The sequence below is a fragment of the Capricornis sumatraensis genome, chromosome 3 (assembly GCF_032405125.1).
Source record: "Capricornis sumatraensis isolate serow.1 chromosome 3, serow.2, whole genome shotgun sequence".
Lineage (NCBI taxonomy): Eukaryota > Metazoa > Chordata > Mammalia > Artiodactyla > Bovidae > Capricornis > Capricornis sumatraensis.
Genome location: NC_091071.1, coordinates 138100243 through 138123499, shown reverse-complemented (window position 1 = coordinate 138123499; position 23257 = coordinate 138100243). Strand labels below are relative to the sequence as shown.

The following is a 23257-nucleotide window of genomic DNA, read 5'->3' as shown; positions in this document are numbered from 1 at the left end:
TAAAGAATCTGCCAGCAATGCAGGAGACGTTGTTTGATCCCTGGGTTGGGGAGATCCCCTGAGGGAGGACATGGCAAACCAGTCCAGTATTTCTGCCTGAAAAATTTCATGAACAGAGGAGGGTGATGAGCTACAGTCAATGGGGTCCCAAAGAGTTGGACAGATCAAGTGATTGAACACATACATGGTCAACGCTATGGTTTTTTCAGTAGTCATGTACAGATGTGAGAGTCAAGCCATAAGGAAAAATGAGTGCCAAAGAACTGATGCTTTTGAACTGTGGTATTGGAGAAGACCCTTGAGAGTTTCTTGGACAGTAAGGAGATCAAACCAGTCAATCTTAAAGGAAATCAACCTTGAATAGCCATTGGAAAGACTGCTGCTGATGCTGAAGCTCCAATACTTTGGCCACCTGATGTGAAGGGCCAACTCATTGGAAAAGACCCTGATATTGGGAAAGATTGAAGGCAAGAGGAGAAGAGAGCAGCAGAGGATATATGGTTCGACAGCATCACTGACTCAATGGACATGAGTTTGAGCAAACTCCAGGAGATAGTGAAGGGCAGGGAAGCCTGGTATGCTGCAATTCATGGGGTCACAAACAGTGGGACACAACTTAGTGACTGAAAAATAAAAACATTTAAGTTATATTGGTAAACTTTATCTATACATTCTATTTATCACAAGCACTTCTTATTTTAACCACATTCATGTTAAAGATTTTAAACGTACAGAACTAATACAATGATAGAAAAATTTATTTTGTAGCTTTGCGGGCTCCAGATAGTCACTTTTCAGTTTGGAGTGTATTCTGTGATACAGCAACATCTAATTGCCAAGTATGAATTTAAGCCTAGTTCTAACAGACATTGTAAAGACCCTCAGAAAAGGAGGACTACAGTCCCAGTAGTAGGACCCACAATGGGCTCCCTAAACATAATCAAAATTTTCTTGGTCTGAGTTGTGACAGCAGAGAGGAGACTCAGCTAAAAAGCACAGGGAAATACAAACATAGAGCATCCTAACTAAAAAGAGTCATTTCTTGCTTAGATTGAGCAGAGCTATATTTGGTTTGTACTTAATGGAACATAGCTAGAGAGTACCCTCTGCATCCATGGGTTCCATATTTGCAGATCCAACGATATGGATGGAAAATATTTGGAAAAAAGTTCTAGAAAGTATCAAGAAACAAAACTAGAATTTGCTAAGCAGGTAACTATTTGCATAGCATTTACATTTCAGTTACAACTATTTATAAAGCATTTTCATTGTTTTTTGGTATTTTAAGTAATCTTGTTATTGCTGCTTAATTGCTAGGTTGTGTCCAACTCTTTTGGGACCCCTTGGACTGTAGCCCAACAAGTTCCTCAGTCCGTGGAATTTCCCAGGCAAGAATACTGGAATGGGTTGCCATTTCCTTCTCCAGGGGATTTTCCTGACCCAGGTATCGAACCCATGTCTCTTGCATTGGCAAGCAGATTCTTTAACACTGAGCTACCAGGGAACCCCTTCAAGTAATCTAAAGGTGATTTAAAGTATAAAGGAGATTGCACATAGGTTATGTACAAATACTGCACCATTTTCTATAAGGGACTTGAGCATCTGCAGATTTTGGTATTTGGCATGGGGACTGGTGAGTCTGTGCTAAATCGCTTCAGTCATGTCCGACTCTTTGCCACCCTATGGACTGTAGCCCATCAGGCTCCTCTGTCCATGGGATTCTCTAGGCAAGAATATTGGAGTGGGCTGCCATGCCTTTTCCAGGGGATCTTCCTGACCCAGGGACTGACCTACGTCTCCTGCGTCGGCAGGCAGGTTCTTTACCACTAGTGCCACCTGGGGAGCCCCATGGGGCCTGGAATCAATCCTTAATAGATACTGAGGAACTACTGTAGTACTAGAAAGGAGAAATTCATTAAGAAACCCCCCTCCATAGTGAAGTATTGCTTCCCATGACGGTGCACTTAGGTGATCATCTCCAACCTGGATCCATCTGGAGGAGGTCTCTGGGATAGAAAAAGTGCTGAGAGGAACACTCTCGATCTAATAATTCTTTACAGAGGGTAGCATTCCTATTGCAATGATAGTTGTATCCAACTAGGTGTTGAATATATTAGTAAAAGGAGTCAGCGAGTAGAAGTAAGACTGTCAGCCACTTGTCAGGCAGAAATATAGATGGCTCTGCAGAGGCTGGACTCCATTATAAAGTAGTTTTCAGTTTTTGTTTGTTTATTTGTTTGTTTGTGTAACAGACCTGTCTGAGAATCAGAAGGAAAATATGGATCCTTCCTCCACAAAACTATAGTCCCTCATTTATAGTAAAAATTTTGCACAGTCCTTGAAGGACTGTGCCTTAGAAGTTTCACTCAATATGTGCTTCACAAACACTGTGTCATGGCATGTGGGTTCTCCATGTTAATTAACATTCTGGAAATTCTTTCCCATTAAACTTGATATAGTTAACCTATAGAGTAAAATAAGACATATGAATTTTTGCTAATTACTTATAATGCAACCTACCAATTTTATTTTTAAAAACTTAAAAAAAAAGATACTAGTGATACAAACTACTTTTTGGCTAAAAGTTTAAAAGTGCTTCATAAAGTTGCAATATCTTTCACCTGTAGGATATTTGGGGCATAGACATTTGAAGACATATAAGAAGAACACAGTAGATTTCAGCTGCTCTAATTACGTCCTGACTGACATACAGAAAGAAAAAGAGGATTCTGTAGAGTGTTTACACTATTTGATCCTTTATGGTCTTGTTAGGGGAAGCACACTGATAGAAACTGCCCACCCTGGCCAGGCACCATAGTAACTATGTGCATGAATTGTTTTACGACAGGAGGTCCTGGTAAGGAACATGGAACTAATAAGCCTCCACCAACCAGAATAGTTCGGGAAAGGTCAAAATGAGACACCACATGTCTGACCACCTTCCAGAATCCTTCTCTCTGGCATTCATCTTGGCTGAACAAGGCGTGCACCACCAGGAAGGACTCCTGAGTCAGAATGATTGGCTAAAGACAACCAGAAACTAATCCCATCACCATAAAACATGAGACTGCAAGCCACGTGACAGAGCTGTTTTCCTGGGTTTCCTTACCCTACTGCTCTCCACTCGGGTGCCCTTTCCCAATAAAATCTCTTGCTTTGTCAGCACATGTGTTTCCTCAGACAATTCATTTCCAAGTGTTAGACAAGAGCCCAGTTTCGGGCCCTGGAAGGCGTCTTCCTTCCTGCAACAGTCTTACCCAGAATCAAGCTGTCTTCATTTAGCAATATGGACAAACTTGGCCATATGTGGCCATGTGCAGGGGAGGGCTGTTATCATGACATTCTTATAATTTAGGGACAGACCTGTGGCAAGGAACACACTCAGGTATCGCTCCTTTATTTTCTGTAAAAGCTGGACTGAATGCTCAGGGAATTGTAGTTTTCTTAAGTACTGATTCTCAACTGATGTATATCCCAATACCCTCTATCGGTTACACTTATATTATATACTATACTCTCTACAATATTATGTATTATATGTATTTTATACCACAATGATATTACTATGCCTCCCTTTCTGTTTTAAGACACAAGAGCGTCACTAACGTGAGATACCCCTGGAGTGGTCTCTCCCATTTAAAGATCCCCAATACCTAACAAATGTAATTAAAAAGACTGGAAGAATACCTCATATTTCTCCAGTTGCCAATTCCTCATGAGGCAAATTGTAAACTGTATGGATGAATTTAACTTCACTATCACTGTCATACTGTTAGGTAGGTAGAATAGGGAAAAGGGGTCCAAAATGGCGGTGGCTAAAAAACAAGGACGGTCAAAGGAAGGTCCGAGGACCAGAGTGAAGACTTCAGGCGGAACAAACAGCACTCCTGGCTAAGCCCAATTTGCATAGCGCAGGCCCAGGTGGAGGCAAACACATATAAAAGGAGGAGCCAAAGCGCGCGCTCTCTCTCTTTCTCTCCCGCGTGCGTGCGCTCTTTCTCTCTCTCTCCCGTGTGCTGGGGCGCTCTTCTCCTCGTGTCTTTGGATAGATGTGCCCTCACGCCTCGAAGATGGATTTTCCTGCTATCTTCTAAATAAAATAGAGCTGTAACGCTGAGCTGTAACACTGATTTGTCTAAGAGCTATAACATGGTCCATTTGAGACCTGAGAGCTATAACACGGTCTATCCAAGACCTGAGAGCTGTGACACGCCGAGGGGCTTTAATGTCCGTCACTCCAAGTCTTTGTTGTGACGAGACAAAGAACTGAGGAACACACAATCCCGTGACAATATGACATTTATCTTTGGATATTTTTGTTTTCAAAATCAAATACCCAGATATGTGTAAGAAAAGCCCTAGGTGATAGGACTGGTGCTGTATCGCTTCCCCAGGATCCCCTCCAGTCTTATCAATAAGTTATTTGCAGCAAAATGAAAGGGTAAAAAGTCTGAGGAAAAGATGGTATTGGATTTCTAAGAATCCTTTTGCAGCACAGTTTTAATAATAATCAGCAGGACATTTTCCTATTTACCATCTCATTCACGCACATTGTGCTAAATTCAGTAGTTAATGAGGCCTCATCATCAGGATGAGATATTTGTACCTTTTTGCAGATGTTTTACTTTTGAAGTTTCCTTAATTGTAAAAGACATTTCACTCTTGGAAATGTGTATGCATTGACCAGAAGTGGACACTCACTTAATTTAGGTTTTGAGATTAGATAGTGTCCACAAAACACACACACACACACACACACACACACACACACACACACACACAATGAAGTTTTTTTTTTAACTTATAATCCTATTTGCAATCAGTACTTTACTTATTTTATAACTTCTAATTTCACTGATTTGAGGTTGAAGCAAGGCCAGCTCTTTACTCTTCTCAAATACAGTATAAAAATGATAGAATGATACAGTACTAACTTCCAAGTCTTTTAGGGGAAAAAGGGTATCAGGTTTGCATATACTTACAGATTATTCAGAAAAAAAAAAAAAGGAATGCATGCTTGTCTCTACACATATCCAAACAGAGAGAGAGAAAAAAAGTGAGAGAGAAAAATAACATCTGAGGAAAGGAATCTAGATGAAAAGTACATAAGAACCCTTTATATTTTGTAACATTTCTCTAAGTCTAAAATTATTTTATAATAAGTTTAAAAATGTAAGTAATTTCTGAATTTAAAAAGATGAGAAAGTGGATCAAAGAATTTATAGACAGTATATAAGGATGCTCTGAGACACATGCACTATTGCCTTGATCTTGTAAATCAACAATCAGTACTCAAACAAACACTTATGTTGTTTAAAATCACTGGTCTACTGGCAACATGTAGAAATATACATTACAAAAACCATCATCCTTAAACGATATTAATGTTTCAGCTCAGCTGTCATCAATTATTTAAGACTTACTTCCCAAGCAGGTTGGTAAGGCTAGAAGGAAAGATTTTTCAGAGAGAGAAGGGAGAATTATGGAAAGAAAACCCCAAATTACTTTATCCTAGTAAGAAAAAGCTTTCTGAGAAACCTTGAACTCATGTGTATATATATATGGGACTATTTTCATCTGGTGACCTATCCACCAGATAAAACAAAATAATATCATTGCCCAAAGGAGAAAAATCTCCCCCAGGCCATGTATGTCAGTAAAATAAAGGATCAACTTATTGAAATATTGGCCTAGCTAGACTTTCCTCCATTAACAATCAGTTGAGACACATTTTTAAAGCAACAGCTTAAATGAATGGCTGTGTGTCTGTAATAATTCTGACTTAAAATGTCAATTGTATTTGAGATGCTATGTGCATTTAATCAATGTCTCTATATTATAAAATAAATATACTTCAGTGTGACTGCTCCAGCCATAAATCATAATTCACAAAGAACATCTTATCCTCACTATTGATAGTCATTAATGACAATACTGATTAAAATAGTTTCTGACTGCCATATTATTGTTAAACAGTCTCCTAGAATTTCTATTACATGCTATAACCTACCACTATTTCTCTTTATGCTGATACATCTCTTTTGGAATAAAACATGATAGATTTAAAGTTTAACACTGAAAATGCAAAACTTAAGAGTAGAGCTTATCAGCAGGTTTAACCTGTATCCCCAAAAGGAAGAGTTACTTCTGTCAGAGAGTCCAGTATGCAAAGGATTTGTTTCTCTCTTTCAGCATTACTATCTGAAGTTTTGATTTTAAAAAAGACAAGAGAAAAATGTATCAACTGTCATTTCAAAATTAAATCAGCCTATGAAAGCCTCTGTAAGAAGAAACTGTTAGTTACTATTTTTAGAATGGATTTCTTAGAGTCAAGAATTAACTCAGGAACCTATTGTTGAATGCGTATAATGATCTAGGCAGTAAGCAATAGCAAATCTGATGTCAGATACGCCCAATACCCTACGGTCATTGTTTAACTGGGGATTAGATACAGTCCCACTAACCAGGATGAATAAAGGCTGGATGAATGACACAAAGGCGCAGAGGCTGCCTTAGACAGGTCAGCCAACTAGTCTAGAAGTGGTCTATCAAGGCACAGTCCATCAGCAGCACAGGTCATGGTGTTGCAGCGAGGCAGCCAATTCTGACTCCATGCTGCAAACTGTTTCTTTGACTTGCTTTTTGTTGGTTTTACTATTATAATCATACTCACCGGCCTGCCTGGAAAAAACTGCCCCTCTGCTTGACTGTAAACTACAGTGCCTTTGTTCAGCTCATGGAGAGAGAGTTTTTCCCTGCCCACCTGTGAATAGAAGAGATTAACACACCCCTTCCAAAGGCTGGCCATTCCCTTGGAGATGTTTTGCAAGACTGAAGACCTTTGACTTTACCTCCTCACGGCCTCTCCCTCTCCATTCTGCCTTTTGACTTCAGTTCCTCATTGCTTTTCTGGTCTATAAAAGAACCTGGCATCCATACCCCAATAAGATGGTGATTTTGAGGCACCAGCCTGCCATCTTCTCGGTCTGCTGGATCCCTGATTAGTCTCTTCCTTGCCTCAATACCTCATCTCTCGGATTCATTGGCCTGTCATGCAGCGAGCAGAGCGAGCTTGGCATAACAATCGCAGTGAGGAAAGCAAATGACAGATGAATTCGCAAAAGTCAGATAAGATGCCAAAGATTCAAAGAAAAAATATTGCGTAACTAGACATATGAGGCTGAAGATGGAGCCAGGAGCTAGTGTTGTGGGTGTGACCTGTCAGAGACACTAAGTTTCATTATACCAGGGATGTCTAAGATGATGGGGTTGGAATCCCATCAGGCCATGGGCTCTACACAGCACCAAAGTTATGAGGCGGTGCTACCAGGCAGGTATGAGGCGGTGCTACCAGGCAGACTCCAGAGTAAAGTTATGTTGGTAGGAAGGTGGCACTTCATTTAAAAGTCATAGCTCCTCAGAGCTCCATAGTTTACTGAGCTCTGTGGTGGGGCTACTGGAAACCTGAAGTGAAGAGCAATTACACAAAGCTGACCAGGATCGGGGGAGAGACTGCTGATAACCTATTTCTGGGTTTTATTCAGGAGACAAGGACCTGAGATCTGGGTTACCTTTATGAGAAGACACGAAGGCAAGACAAAGAGAGGGAGAATGAAGTAAAGGCAGAGGTACAGGGAAAAGAACAATTCTTAAGGCTTTCGTGCTCAAGATGATACAAGACCAGTGGAAACCACCAAGATGTTCCAGGCCAGTTCCAAGGCAAGTCCAGAATAATCAGACTTTTCCACAAAGTGTGGCCTGAGCATGTTGAGACTGAAAAGGAGCTGGGTGAGCTGGCTTCAGAAGGCTGACCAAAGGAGTCAAACTGTCAAGGTAAGGAGCTAAATCTGCCTGAGGAAGTGAGGGCAACCTACTGGGTCCCCACATCTCTATATTTGCTGCCGAGGTTCCTTGGCAATCTTGCTAATTTTTAACAGTGCCCCCACATCTGTATATTTGCTGCCGAGGTTCCTTGGCAATCTTGCTAATTTTTAACAGTGCAAAAACGATCATCTGTATACACTGAATGCTTAGGTTTATGGATTATGCTTGTGTTGTTTTGAGTTTCTTCCTTTACTTCTCTCTACTCAAGTCATAACTTGGGGGAGAAAGTTGCAACTAAAAGTAGTAAAACAAAAGTAAATGGAGAAGGAAGAATAAATAGGAAGATATTCAGATAGCAAATTCCAATTAATCTGCTAGAAAGTCTTTGCAAAAATGAGTCAGTAATCATATCACAGTGGACATTAAATGCCCTGGAAGAGCGGGGATAAAGAGGGAATGGCAGAAGCATGGAGGAGATGGGTAGGCTAGGGTAGTGTGTCTTGGTCAAAAATCTAGAATATTGGTCAAAGTCACTGTTTTCATTTTACAGTCCATCTTCATCATAAAACCTCTTGCTTCACATACTCTGAAAATTCCAGGAGGCAAAAAGGAAGGCAGAACAAATCCATGTTATTGATTTTCTGCTATGCATTGACTAGAGTTCAAATTTAAAGTGGAAAATTACAGTCCCTGGGGGAGAAGAAACCTATCAATGGGAGGAACTAATACCAAAAGCCCCAGAATTAGGGTTTTTACTGTTCACTGGTGATTTTGTCAGCAATCACAGTTGCAAACTGTTATTTCTGGTCGATGTACCCTCCAGCTTTCTCTTGAGTCTTGAATTACATAATAGTTTAAAGAATTCTTTTGTGGGTACGTGGGGAGCTCTTTTAGTCATTCTTTGCTGAAACATTTCTACTTTGATTTCTGGAGCTAAGTGGCTTTTTTTCAGACACTAAGAAAGCCTGAGGAGACTAGAGAGAGGCTCAGATATAGACAAGCACAAAAAAACTAAGACAATGGAAGAGTACACTCAAGTTTTCTTTTATAGCTTTTGCTCTTATATACATATTCTATTTGTAGCATAAATATTTTAAATTAATAGTATTAAACTTACTTTTCAGTTTTGCTTTTCAAAGAACTTTTATGACTACATCAGTTTAGTTCAGTTCAGTCGCTCAGTTGTGTCTGACTTTGTGACTCCATGGACTGCAGCATGCCAGGCCTCCCTGTCCATCACCGACTCCTGGAGCTTGCTCAAACTCATGTCCATCGAGGTGGTGATACCATCCAACCTTCTCATCCTCTGTCGTCCCATTCTCCTCCTGCCTTCAATCTTTCCCAGCATCAGGGTCTTTTCTAAGGAGTCAGTTCTTCATATCAGGTGGCCAAAATATTGCAGCTTCAGCTTCAGCATCAGTCCTTCCAATGAATATTCAAGGTTGATTTCCTTTAGGATTGACTAGTTTGATCTCCTTGCTGTCCAAGGGACTCTTGATAGTCTTCTCCACCAATACATTTCAAAAGAATCAATTCTTCAGCGCTCAGCTCTCTTTATGGTCCAACTCTCACTATGTTATGACTACCTAGCAGCACATAAATAAAAGCGAGGGAGGGAAGTGAGGATCACCAGATCTAATGGGAATGCAAACTAGGGTGATCCACTCACCCAGTTTGCTTAAAATGAGGAGATTCCCTGGGATGGGTTTCTCAGTGCTCAAACTAGAATGACCTGGACACCCCAACACAGACCAAATAACACACTGAGCATGAAAATGTTTAAAGGCCAAATTTTTCTGTTTGCCTCTAATTAGATTTCCTACTTCAGCAAGGTAAAGGTTTACAGTCTTGGGCTATTTCCTCCAATTCACCTGTGAAGCCGACTTTTCAGATTTCCATCTTTATCTGTTTAAGTCTACAGACATATATTTTAATTATTTTCAGCTGACAGTCAAGTAGTTGAAAATCACAATGATAATTTATACATGTATTGCAAATATACATGACAAATAGACCCTGATGCTGGGAATGATTGAAGGCAGGCAGAGAAGGAGACTACAGAGGATGAGATGGTTGGATGGCTTCACTGATTTGATGGGCATGAGTTTGAGCAAACTCCAGGAAACGGTGAAGGATAGGGAAGCCTGGTATGCTTCAGTCAATGGGGTCACAAAGAACTGGACATGACTTAGTGACTGAACAACAACAAAAAGTACATATCTCCCAGGCAGAGAAAAACTTCCATTCAAGAAGGCTAAGCTTAGATATTGAGACATCTCATTTTCAATATTTTTACTAAGTACACTGCAAATGTTTTAACCGTAATTTTATGGGATTCAGGGATGCTCTGGTTATTTAAAAGGAGTTTAGTGAAGTTTATGTCACTTTAATAAAACCCTTCCACACTTTAAGGAAAGTGTAGCAAGAGAATATATCTGACTTGTTTACTGTCGTTATCTTCAAACTGAAAACAACACTCATTTGACAATCAATATTCGTTGTATGAATGAAAGAAATCTCAGGAAAGAAAAGAAATAAGATTGGTTGCTTACTTTCAACATGTTTGTTGTGTTCCTTATTGTTGCTTGGTCAATAGCATTGAATAAATTATTTCAAAAAAGATTGGGGACTGCTCCACTCAACCTAAAAAAATCAGTTTGGAAAGATATGCTCAAAACTTATTTATTGAAAAAAGGCTCAGGTTTGGTTTTTTAGGAATGGAGAGGTAGACAGGGGTTCGAGGGTATACATCTGAATTCGAACCACAACTATGATCCTAGCTTCACAATTTGGCTTTTAATTTTAAATCCTATTTTCATTGCTAGTAATTTCATATTTATGGGTTATCTTAATTAGATAGTAAGTTTAAGTAAAGGGTTCACGTTGTATATCTTTTTCTGAATTTCCCCAGAGTAACATTTAATAGACACTAAAGTAATGAACTGATTGGCTAATTTTTTCATACCATTTTAGATGGATATTCATCTTTCCTACTGTTAGGGAGGTCAATTCCATAACCTATTCAGAAACCTCATTCCAGTGCTTAACGATCATCTTCTTTTTTATATCTAACCTCATGTTTTTTTCTGGTAGTGATTTTGGTTCAACATCTCGAGCCCTGTCCTCAGTGGCAATGGTGAACAGCTGGTTATTATTACCAGTTAACTCATCCTTCAACCTTTACCTCAAGGAGAAATTAAAAAAAACACACAAAAACTCCTAATACAGTTTTCCCTCTTTCTTAATTTTGGACCACTTCCACTATTTTCATTATTTTCACTACTATTATCTAGAATGACTAAAGGGCACTACACATTAATATTCAAATAAGTCTACTCTAATTAGCACATCATATAAGCCAGCCAATCAGCACAAGCTTATTAAAGGCCAACACTGAAAAGTATGATGAGAAAGTCTGTTTGTTTAAAGGAATTTACAATCCCACTGAGGACATGAGACAAATGTGTAAAACCCAAACTAAAAGCCGAGTCAGCCTATGGGAAGTACTAAATGAGGAGACACGAACTATAAAAGTATTGATGAGAAAGAGAGACACGCAGGTCAAAGAAGGACTGTGGAAATGGGGCTGAAGGTGTGTTCAGAGGCCTGGGGGGACTCAGAGAGAAGGAAAAGGGATCAGCTCAAGAGAGGGGGGCAACTCAGGGCTCCATAAAGCTTGTTTGAGGGTAATAGTGAGTAATCTGGCTGGAGGAGTGAGTTAGCAGAAAGCAACAAGAAAAATCAATGATAGAAAAATAAACTGGAGGGACATCCTTGGCAGTCCAGTGGTTAAGACTATTCCCTGCCACTGCACTCCAGGCCATTCAGGGTGGCCAAAATTTTTTAATAGAAAAAAAAGCAATTGGAATAAGAATATAGAGGCTACTGAATGCCAAACTAATTTTATTTTAATGAGTCAGTAGTTCCCAAATGGAGGTTCCTGGGGTTGGATGCAAAAGAAACATCAGGGAATCCCAGGTCCTAGTCTAGACCTAGTGAATCAGAATCTCTGATGATGAAGTCCAGTGATTCATAACTTTAACAAGCTCTGCTGATGACTCTAGAGTACAGCTGGATTTTTGAGAATTACTGGATAACTGGGAATCATCACACAAAGGAGAAAATTGAAGTGCAGAGTGGTTAGGTAGTCGTTGAAAGAAATGGAGCTGGGATTTGAACCTAAACAGAATGATTCTGGAGGCTCTGCTCTTTGCCACTGTTCTATATCACATTTGAGGGCACAAGGTGTTCATTGACTATCTGAAAACTGAATGAATGACTGATTGGTGGTCATGCCTGGGATGAATTGGAATGAAGAAAGGAAGAAAGCATGCAAATTGGTTAGGCATCTATGGAAGCAGTCTAGTCATAGAAAACAAACATGGTAATTAGAGTATGGCAGTAGACATGGAAAAAGAAAAAAAAAAAAAGAGACCCAAATGGAAGAGAGAGCATTTTGTAAGTATCAACAGGATTGCTGGATGATGGAAGAATGGGAATAGGAAGAGGGAGTCATCCCGGATGTCATGGGATTCCTGGCAGGATCTCAGACAGAATCAAGGGAGTCAGGATGAACTTGTGACTTAGATGCGTGAATGATGAAATGGATTTCAGACATGCTAAAGCTGAGGTGAGGCTGGGCCACTGTGCAGAAATGACCGGCAGCTAGCTGGAGAAACAAAACTGGACTGTCTCCAAAATTCTGGTGGATGCTATTTAGCAGCTCAACATTTAGAAAACGAAGATCATGGCATCTGGTCCCATCACTCCATGGGAAATAGATGGGGAAACAGTGCAAACAGTGTCAGACTTTATTTTTTTTGGGCTCCAAAATCACTGCAGATGGTGACTGCAGCCATGAAATTAAAAGACGCTTACTCCTTGGAAGAAAAGTTATGACCAACCTAGACAGCATATTCAAAAGCAGAGCCATTACTTTGCCAACTAAGGTCTACCTAATCAAGGCTATGGTTTTTCCAGTGGTTTGTATGGATGTGAGAGTTGGACTGTGAAGAAAGCTGAGTGCCGAAGAATTGATGCTTTTGAACTGTGGTGATGGAGAAGACTCTTGAGAGTCCCTTGGACTGCAAGGAGATCCAACCAGTCCATTCTGAAGGAGATCAGCCCTGGGATTTCTTTGGAAGGAATGATGCTAAAGCTGAAACTCCAGTACTTTGGCCACCTCATGCAAAGAGTTGACTCATTGGAAAAGATTCTGACGCTGGGAGGGATTGGGGGCAGGAGGAGAAGGGGACGACAGAGGAAGAGATGGCTGGATGGCATCACTGACTCGATGGACGTGAGTCTGAGTGAACTCCGGGAGTTGATGATGGACAGGGAGGCTTGGGGTGCTGCGATTCATGGGGTCGCAAAGAGTCGGACACGACTGAGCAGCTGAACTGAGCTGAACTGAAGATGATAGTTCTAGATGTGGAACCTAATAATACTTGTATATCTCATGTGTATGAAAGTATACACAGAATTATGGCTGGTGTCAATGAATGTTTAAATGCTAATACAATAGAAGCAGTGATCAAGAGGGGTCTTGGTATTGTTATCAGTTCAAAGTCTGTCTCCAGGTAGGCTGTCTCACTTCTCCAGTCTCATTCTTTACTGCTTGCCATCCATCTGGAAGATGGATGTTAGTAAATCACATTGAGGTGCTCAGATAAAAGGTGCTAAGTAAAGAACTAATTCCATTTTTCCTCCATGCAAATGATTAAATCTATACATGTCATTATCTAATAGTATTAAGTAAACATCCTACAAGGACATGACATTGTGCTGGACGTGGTACAAAGCAAATTAGCAAATACAGTCTCAACGAGGAACTTACCAGTGTTTATATACATGAATAAAACTGTTGTTAATATGTTTTATTAGTTATTTAATATGAGTATGCAAATGAGTCCATTAGGAAATCCTTTGCATTTTATTAATCCAGCATTTTAAATGATTATATTTCACCTTAGATGCTAATGAAGTTTGTTTATTAATGTGTAGCTTCCACTTTAGTGCTTGTGAAAGTTCTTTTTAGCATATCAATTTCTTTAAAAGTTAAGCCAGTTTTTTTTCCACTGGACTTTTGTTTGGATCTGTTAACAAATCTAAACCTCATTACACAAGAGAAGGACGGAGGTAAACAGCCGTTTCTTCTTCAGTACTCTTTTGTAATTCACATTAACGTTAATGGGAGCTATGCATGCACATTAAGAGGAGAAGGGAACCCTAATTAAACAAGTAGCCTTTTGGTTGACATTCTACGTGATCATTTTTTATTGTGATATGTATGAGAAAATCATCTTGCCTTGGACACCCATAAACAGAACTACTAAGTAATCAGACTTACATAGGGTAGGAGGGGAAGGCGATGAACAGCAATCAGCTTTTAAAATGAGTTTGAAAACCAGCTACCAGTGCACTATTATACTAATGAACTCCATCAATGCCCCTCACTCCTCCACTGAACACATACTCAACCCCTCCCCCAGAAGAAAAGAATGACAAACATTTGCAGACATACTTGACAGTCAAAAAAAAATTATTAAAGTCAAGACACTGAACAAACTCTGCATGCTGGGTACCATAGCAATTCATTTGTCTGAACTCAGTCTATCATCAGAGGAGTAGCCTGTCTGTCTCTGGGTCGTCTTTCAGATAAGAAATAAATGCTGACCAAGCAGTCCTAAATGTGCTTGATCCAAATTTCACCTATAGTTTTTAGGTACCATGCTTGCATCTCTTTTCATCATCTTATATCACTTGCCCTACTCATAAAGACTCCCTCTCCAATTCTTTCTATTCTCCTGTTCACAATCTACTCATATTATGATGCTAATTTCCCCCTCTGGTGCTTAGTTGCAAACGAACAAAAGCTAGGATGTATGATACATAAATATATAAATATTATCAGCTATCACACCACTGGGTCTAATGGAAGTCAATATCAGTATATTATATCCTCTATTTTGCAATTCCATTATGGGCTCAACACTGCTGGCCATAAAAAGGAGCATTCTGCGTCTACGCCTGTGATAGTAATAATGAAAAAAAAAGGGGTCATTGGTCTTCCCAACTTGAATGAAAAATTAAAATTACTGGGGCACTTAGCTCAAAGGAAAATTGGCAAATTAACAAACCAAGAAACGAAATATTCATGGCTCATACTGTGGAAAAGAAACTTAAATAATTTAAGATGGACGGTGAGGTGAGAAAATTCAGTTACCAAAGAGGCAAAAAGTGAGCCTAACCACATTCCAACGTGCTTTCAGCTTCTATTTCTTTCCCTCGGCAATCAGCAATCACAGACAGCCCTGGAGGAGAATGGATGGCTGCACCAGGAGTAGCCTTAGACATGCAAATTTATTATTTATTTATTTTTGTCACAGTGCTATATTTCTTTCAGATTTAATATATGCAGACATTTTACCCTGATCTGCAAATCTCTGCGTTTTCAATGTATTTCTATATCCGGCTGGAAGCTGAATTATCAACTTTGACCTACTCTGGCTTTCATCTTTCATCTGAAATTTCTTGTTTCCAGCTGGCTTCTACTTCATGAAACCAAGCCCCTTAACGCTAGTCTGTAGTGGGCCTTTTGCCTTTGGGGAGATGACTGTAACAATTTCCCTGGCCTGGCTGCATAAGCTAGGTTACCCTTCACACCCATAAAGCTGCAGGGATAACCAGACACTTCACAACCACTACATGGGAAGAGGTAATGACAGGCACGAGTGCATTACAGTTATTGTACACGAGACCTGTAACAGCCATTATGGGATCAAGGTAAGGAGAAGAAAGGATGACAGGTATGTCATGCTCCCTGGAGACTTAAGTATTCAGTCTATCTAACCTAATTTAAAAATCACGTCAAAATGTATCTTTATGGGTCATGTATTCTAAGACAACTTCCAAGGCAGTCCAATGAAATAACTCTGAGCCATGCGTTAAGAATATCAAGTCTGAAACCCATCCATACATTCTGGCCTGAAATACTGGACAAAGAAAAAAAAAAAGGAAAGCAAAACAACAAAAAAAATTATTCTCCGAGTTCATTTTCTATTTGTATTTAGCAATAGAAAGTTTTGCTGATTTAATTTGGTATGAAGTTATTCGTCATTAAGAGATGAAATAACCTTTGATAATAGTTAATGGTTACTTTTAGAAGGGGGTGACCCAAAGTTTATAAAATATAAATGAGTGAATGATTTCAGTTTTATCATTACTTCTTAGAGTTTCCTACACAAAACTGTCCAGGCTTAAGACGGCATGTCCGCCTGAAATACACAACAGCAATTAGAGGGAAAGAGAAAAATCAAAGCAAAATTTAGTGGGTTACAAGTGAAAGGCAATATCTGAGGGTTGGCTGTCTGAGGTTTGGTCCCCTGATGGAAGACAAGAAAGGGAATCTACTAGGCCAGGAACCATACTGAGTGTTTTGCTCACAGAAACTGCTGAACTTAAACTTCACAACAATTCAGAGAGTATACATTATTATCCCCAGTTTACTCATGAGTAGACTGAGACTCCAAGGGATTAATGAAGGCCACAGAGCTTGTAACTGGCAGATTTTCAACTCAGTTAAGAATTAATTTGATGGTGGTGATGTCTGGGTTGTTTGTGGTGATAGATGAGGGTGTCTGTGTGTTTGTGTGTGTGTGTGTATGTGTGTAGGAGCATTCTCTTTTAAATAATTCATAGCAGATGTCACAATATAGACCTTCCCTAGTTTCAATAAGATATTTACAGGCAGATATTGTGGGTTTGGTTCCAGATTACGGCAATGATATCACATTAAAACAAGTCAAACAACTTTTTTGGCTTCCCAGGGCATATAAAAGTTATGTTTATAGTATGAAAGTGAAAGTAAATGAAAGTCACTCAGTCGTGTTTGACTCTTTGCGACCCCATGGAGTATACAGTCCATGGAATTCTCTAGGCTAGAATATTGGAGTGGGTATCCTTCCCAACCCAGGTCTCCTACACTGTAGGCAGATTCTTTACCAGCTGAGCCACAAGGGAAGCCCAGAAATACTGGAGTGTGTAACCTATCCCTTCTCCAGTGGATCTTCCTGACCTAGGAACTGAACCGGGGTCTCCTGCATTGCAGGCGGATTCTTTATCAACTGAGCTATCAGGGAAGCCCTGTTTATAGCATACAATAGCATTATGTCTAAGACACAATGCACATCTTAATTAAAATATACTTAAGTGCTAAAATAGGCTAACGATCATTAGAGATCACCATAACAGATAAATAAAAACGAAAAAGCCTGAACTATTGCACAGATGATGAAAATGTGACACAAAGAAATGAACTGAGCAAATGCTATTTGAAAAATGGCACCGATAGACTTGCTCAATACAGGGTTGTCGCAAACCTTCAATTTGTAAAAATTCCAATATCTCCAAAGCAAAATAAGTGAAGTACAATAAAACAAGGCATGCTTGTAGTCTATTTTGGTATAAAATGGATGAAACTGACGCTTTGCCATTTGCAAAGCTTAGAAATAAAAGTTTTTCCTCTGTGTTCTAAAAAATACCTTTGTCATTAGGGTTCATGATTTAGGTTTTTTGTTGTAGAAACTAAACCAGTGTATACCTGCATTAGCTGGGTTAAGACGAAATAATAAAAAAATATCCAACTGGTGGGCTGGGAGAAACAGAGTTAATATAAACAGCTACAAATCAAGTTCACCATTCAGATCACAGACCATGTGCCTTTAAAATGTTTATATCAGGTATGAAGTATCATCACCTTCAAAATGATACTTCAGGTATCATATGTACTAAAACAGATACAATTTGGGTTGACTCTCTGTTACAGCTTTATGTGAAATTGGTTTAAAAATAATCTTCCCATGCTCATATGCTACAAAAAAAAAAAAAAAGAAAGAAAAAAAAAAAAAACAGGCATAAGTGATCTGGCATGAGTACCCTGGTGTGCTAAGTTCTGATAATGTAGCTGCTGGAAATTTAGTGTGGCCTGGGCAGATGCACATTCTGTCAGGCTAGTAGACAGTTGCTGAGGGTGCAATGATACCATTTCCTCTGATTTTACCTTTTTCTTAGCACCTACTACAGCCTGAAATAATCTCAGTGATTTTGAGTGAGTTGTTCACTCTTCTCTCCCTCACTGGGATATAAATTCCACAAGAGCCATGGCCTGGAGATCTTGTTCAGCACCATATAAATTGACTGCTGATTCCTTCAAGTTGTATGTATCCTAGGCAAACATCCCATCACTCCCTGGGAAATTCACTGTTACAGGCAGTTCACATGTTGTATGATGTTTTGTTTGTTTTGATTTAAACTCACCACAAGAAATTAAAAAGTCTCTGATTCTTCCCTTCCTTGTGAAGATAAAAAAAGTACCATTAAAGAAGCGATTTATCGCTGTATGCCCAGTGCCTAGAACAGTGCCCGATGCAAGTGAAAGTGCTGGTTGCTCAGTTGCGTCCCATGGACTGTATCCTGCCAGGCTCCTCTGTCCATGGAATTCTCCAGGCAAGGATACTAGAGTGGGTTGCCATTCCCTTCTCCAAGGGATCTTCCTGACCCAGGGATGGAACCCAGGTCTCTCGCATTGCAGGTCTCTGTTTGCATCAGGGAAGTCTGATGCAAAGAAGGCCCTTATTAAATGGTGGTTATGTAAGTGAAGAATAATTATGAATGCTTTTGACATAGAGGAGGCATTCAACAATGTTACTGATCAAATCAATATGGGCAAAATATTAAAAAACAGAAATGAAATTCTTAGTGGCAGGTTTTGCTCTTTGTTCTTTGTTAATCCATCAAAAAAGTTTCCTGGGCACACCAACGGTATAGAAGAAGGTACTTGATAGACATTAAACCTTTTCATTTAGGTCCAGAACAAGCTGACCTTCTGAAGGCTTTTAAAGTGAGTGGTCTATAATACCAAGAGGAGATGATAGTGGCTATGATGTAAAGGAATGGATTTCAAACACAATTAAACTGACAGAATTCAGTTTCAAGAATATAAGGACTGACAAGCTTATTAAATAATTAACAAATCAAGGACTGACTTTGGGTTTTTACTATAAACAGGGCAAGATTTCTTAGCCAAAAGATATATATATATGTTTTTAGTGCTTAGAAAATATATGTTAGACCCCAGGAAGGTGGAATAGGGCTGATAGCTATGAGGCTGTTTGTTGAGGGGTTTTGAACTTCACCCTTTTGTTGCAAGGAGCCACTGGTGGTCTCTTCTGCGGGGAAGTGCCACGAAGAATACAAGAAACACAAAATGAAAAAAATGTAAGTAGCTTGATCCTCTAAAACTCTCTTTGGTATAGAGGGAAACTACCAAAACTGGTAGCTTCTTAAGCTGTATATTTTCCCACAATAAGTCATAGCCTATGTAAAAGCCATAGGTGAATCTGCAAGGAAGTGATTCTGAAATCAACAAAGCGTACTGGAGCCGAACAATATATATCAAGGTATGAGTTAATGAGATAGCCCGTAATTTTTTCAAAATGATAGGAAATAGGTTAAGTTAACTGAGCTAAACTGTGCTATTACATGGCGTCACCACAAAGCAACCAGAGAATAGCAGAAAAGCACACGGCACTTCACTTTCCACAAGCAAGAGCAAATCTACCACTGCCACAATTACACTTCCGTGATATGTGGCGAGGAAAGGACAGGGAGGCAGAAATTTGGTCCCTGCTCACGCCCTTGGCCAAGTATCATTGTGCATGGCACAGCTACACAATCGATACTAAAGCCCTATGTTCAGGAGGGTGTCTGAAATGCAGATACTGGGAAAAAATAATACATATTTAAACCACATATCTAACTCCTTGAGATTCTTAGAGCAATCAATTTTTTTTTTAATAAGTAACTAAGTCAATAGCATCTGAGCAACAGATGAGAGTTAAAGCAAAGTCTGTTGGCTAATGGTAACAGCTTTTGTGTTCTTTGTTGTTGAAAATGTGCATGTAGCAGCATCTCCAATATGCTCACAAACTCGGATGCAAAAGGCTACGGAAAACAGTTGCTATTTTTACACCAGAGATAAAATCAAACACCACCTTTCAGATCTTAATTTTTCTAAAATAGGGCAAGGAAATAAAATCTGAATTGCTAGATGTCTCAAGAATCTAGGACCTGTGATTTCTATCAGAGGAAAACACAGCAAACACTGGACAACATGAAGAGCCAGCTCTGTATTCTGGGCAATGGAGTATGAACCTGCCAAATCACATCGTGTGAAATAAAATACAGAGTTAAAGTCTAATTTAGTAATATTCTAGAAAATCGGATATGTGAAGCTATAATAGTTTTTCTATTTACAGACTACTGTAGTTAAATCTTTATAGTATTTTTCTTTAGCACTTTAAAGAGGATTTTTTAACCTTATAAATTAATATTGTAGAAGTATTAACAATTATGATCATAGCAATATGCTTTTCTACTGATGCTGCAAAAACTGCCATGTACTGACTGGCTTAAACAACAAAAATGGGCCAAAATTAATGGGTTGGCAGGCTGTGTTCCCGTCTGGAAGTTCTCCAGAGAGAATCCATTGCTCTGTCCTTCCCACCTTCTAGAGGCTGCCCACAGTCCTTGGCTCACAGTCCCTCCAGCTACATGTTGCATTTCTCTGTATCTTTCTTCTACAGTCACATCTTCTTAAAAAAAATTTTTTTTTATCTGTTTAATTTTGGTTGTGCTGAAACTTTGTTGCTGCATGGGCATTTTCTCTAGTTGCAGTATGCGGGCTTCTCATTGCAGCGGCTTCTCTTGTCGCAGAGCATGGGCTCTAGGTGCTGAGCTTCGGTAGTTGTGGCTCCCGGGCTCTGGAGCTCAGGCTCAGCGTGTGGGCTGAGATGCTCTGCAGCACGTGGGATCTTCCCAGAACACGGATTGAACCCATGTCTCCTGAACTGGCAGGTGGATTCCCATCTACTGTACCACTGGGGAAGCCCTTCCTCTTCCACTTTTAAGACGCCTTGTTCCTGCCATACGCCCACTGGGGGAAATTCAGGATAATCTCCTTATCTTAACAGCTGAACAGAAAACTCAATTCTACCTGCAACCTCAATTCTCCTTTGCCAGGCAATATAACATTCTCACAGGTACTAGAAATTGGGACACGACCATCTTTAGGGAAGCCATTATTTTACTTACTGTGATAATTAACATTTATTGAATGTTTGTTGCTTGCCAGGCACTGTTCCAAGCAAGTTACATATAATTAAGAAGCTATAACTGCCTGCAATGCAGGAGACCTGGGTTAGAGAGAAGGAAATGGTAATCCACTCCAGTATCCTTGCCTGGAAAATCCCATGGACAGAGAAGCCTGGCAGGCTACAGTCAACGGGATCGCAAGAGTCGGACACGACTTAGCAACTAAACCACCACCACCAATAGTAGATTTTATTGTTATTCCCATTTTTTAGATGACACAGAAAGAGATTAAGTAACTTGCCCAATGTTACCTAGAGAGAAAGCACAGAAGCCAGGGTTGGCATCAGAGTGACAAATACAGTCTGCATTTTTAATCTCTGAACTCCACAGCTGCAAAGGTGATTCTCATCTGAATATACTACAGTTCTGTATTATCATTATTATCAATGATGATTATCTAGTACCAGTCATGATAGTTACCCAGAATAAGGGCAAGTTTAACACTGTAATTGGTAAATGGATGTATAAAACCATAGAAACCATCAGGGAAAACAAGGGATTTTTAGAGATTTGTCCACTGGTGTCTAGATTATGTGTGTCCCTAAATGTCACTTTGCAGTTTCAAGGTCACACGTACGTACACACACACACACACACACACGTACACACACAAACAGGGAGAGAGAGAGGGAGAGAGAGAATATATATATATATATATATATATATATATATATATATATATATATATGAATAACAGATATGGAATGGAACTTTCTGTTTCACTAAAATTTCAGTTGAAGATCCTTAACTGAGAGCATCCGATGACGAATACCACTCAGCATTCTTAAGACAGACATCTCTTAAGGGTTTAATAAGAGATGCAAAACTGGCCCATCAACCATCACCTCCCATGACTCATCTTCAGCCCATGGAACAGAAGGGTAGAGATTGAGATCTTCTTTGATGGGAAATTATAGAGGTAAAGGCAGTAATGGAAAGAGGTGCTTCTTCATCAAACTGTGGACACCTTGACAGCATAAACACGGCATATGTGAAGGTAGCTGTTGGAGAAGAAATACAGTTGTTTTCTGATTGCACCCTGCTGAGCCATGCCTAGTCAATAGACTGGTTGCCTATGACATCTCGTCTTACAGTCTCACCAAGTTAGACGACAGCGGACCAGTCTTATTCTGAAACTGAGGAAAGCAAGGCTCAAGGAGCCTTAATGTGTATGATGGTACTTAACGTGTGTGATGCCCAGCAGTTTGTGTAGGAAGGTGATAGGTTCAGATGAAGGCCCTCTGACTCCAGATGCAATGACCTCTCCACTACACCACGGCGCTTCTGTAGGTGATGGCTGATGTGCCCACAGACCTGGCCATGGACACACCTGGAATCACTGGGGATGGAGTGGGAGTGGGGTATGGTTCATCTACCCTGCCGTCTCTAATTCAAAGGTTGTATTCTAGAGGCCACAGTTAAAAGACTCCTTTACCTCTTGCTTTCCCTATGTTGACAAAGAAGCATTTTCTTTACTCAAATAATGCACTGGTATCAAAGTCTCTGGGCACTACCCATGCCTCCAGCAAGTCTTGACTTGTATTTGACATTTTTATGGCAGCTTCCTGCCATCACCAGTGTCAGAAGCCATCTAAGAAGGCTCCTTCTGCCTTTGCAGAAAAGGAGCATGCAAAATCACCAGTTAAGGTTTTTAAGCATCTACGTATGATCCAGCAATCCCATTCCTGGGCATATATCTATTCAAAATTATAATTCAAAAAGATATAGGCACCTCTATGTTCACAGCAGCATTATTCACAATAGCCAAGAATGAAAACAACCAAAATGTCCATTGACAAATGCGTGGATAAAGATGTGTTATGTATACACAATGGAACATTACTCAGCCATAAAAAAAGAAAGAAAGAATGCCATTTGCAGCAACATGGCTAGAACTAGAGATTATCATACTAAGAGGGGTATGTCAGAAAGTGAGAGACAGATATATGATATCATGCATATGTGGAATCTAAAATATGACACAAATGAATTCATCTATGGGACAGAAACAGACTCCTATACGTACAGTCTGTTACTCATATACATCCTTGCTATTGCCAAGGATGAGGGAGGGTGGGAAAGAGATGGACTAGGAGTTTGGGGTCAGTGAATACAAACCATTATATAGAGAACAGATAAACAACAATGTCCTACTATACAGCAGAGGGAATAATATTCAATATCCTGTGATAAACCATAGTGGAAAAGAATGTGTATATAT

At 39.6% G+C, this 23257-nt stretch overlaps 1 protein-coding gene across 4 annotated transcripts in view; it reads right to left on the bottom strand.

Moving 5' to 3' along the window:
• The window catches only part of PARD3B (par-3 family cell polarity regulator beta), a 1140922-nt gene that overhangs the window by 313514 nt on the left and 804151 nt on the right, over positions 1-23257 (bottom strand). The window lies entirely within an intron of this gene.